Source organism: Rutilus rutilus, assembly GCF_951802725.1.
Source record: "Rutilus rutilus genome assembly, chromosome: 1".
Taxonomy (NCBI): Eukaryota; Metazoa; Chordata; class Actinopteri; order Cypriniformes; family Leuciscidae; genus Rutilus; species Rutilus rutilus.
This window is the reverse complement of record NC_140209.1, coordinates 65981467-65982557: the sequence shown is the minus strand read 5'-3', so window position 1 is coordinate 65982557 and position 1091 is coordinate 65981467.

Genomic DNA, 1091 nt, shown 5'->3' with positions numbered 1-1091 from the left:
CTTCGCTTTAGGCGGTGCCGCGGTAGCCTACCTGAGAAAACGTTTTCCAACCAACTCTATAGGAGGGGAGGGGAGAACTCCCTCACATGGTACAACCCATGCAGAGGCTGTGCGATGCGGTGTCAGAATGCGGAACGTGTGTAGCCTAATGTAACTAACGTGACAAATGTGAGAAAAAAAAACTGACTGAATTGTTTACCTAAAGTAAACTTCTTTGACTTTTATGCACATCATGTCTTTTTTTTTAATATGACTTTTTCTAAAATTATAGTCCTACTTTAAAAAAATCCCAATATATCACCTTATACACAGTATCGAAATATATGGCAATATATTGAATCGTGACCCATGTATCATGATGCGTACCGTATCGCCAGATTCTTGCCAGCCCTAATCACTAATAAATAACCATTGTTGTAACCATTGATGTAACCATTCATTTGATGAGGTTCCAGTAGTTCATGTGGTTTCAGTCCTGATGTAATAATGACTGACGGCACAATGTTGATGCTCTTAGTTTCTCTTTTCTGCTCAGATGATTCTGTCATGTTCAGCTTGTTGAGTTTCTCCAGATCGAATTTAACATAAACTGACCTGGAAAAAATAAACATAATGAGCATTTATTTATTTATTATTCTAATTTAAAATGATAATTGTAATTGCAATTTTGTTTAACATAATTCAGATGTAGTCTCACATATATGGGTGTTTAAGGACAATATGTTATTACTTTTTTACATAAACCACATGAATGTTTTTAAACTTGTAGAAAATAGTGTAAAAGTTTTTTAAAATCATATGAAACAAACACAAATACTGTGTACATTTCTAAAAACTTGATAAATGTATTTTTTTTTTACGGGTTTTTTTGGTTACACTTTATTGTTACACGTTACATGTATTTACTGTAATAATAACTATAAACTCGAATGTACATTTCCTGAAGAAAATGTGAGTGGTGCTTGCAGTGGCAAAACTCGGCCCTGGACACATGCTAACACAATTAACAATGTTGTGATACCATGATATACCACATTCTAGTATGATTTACCATGTTTATAACATGATTTACAACGAATGATCACATTATA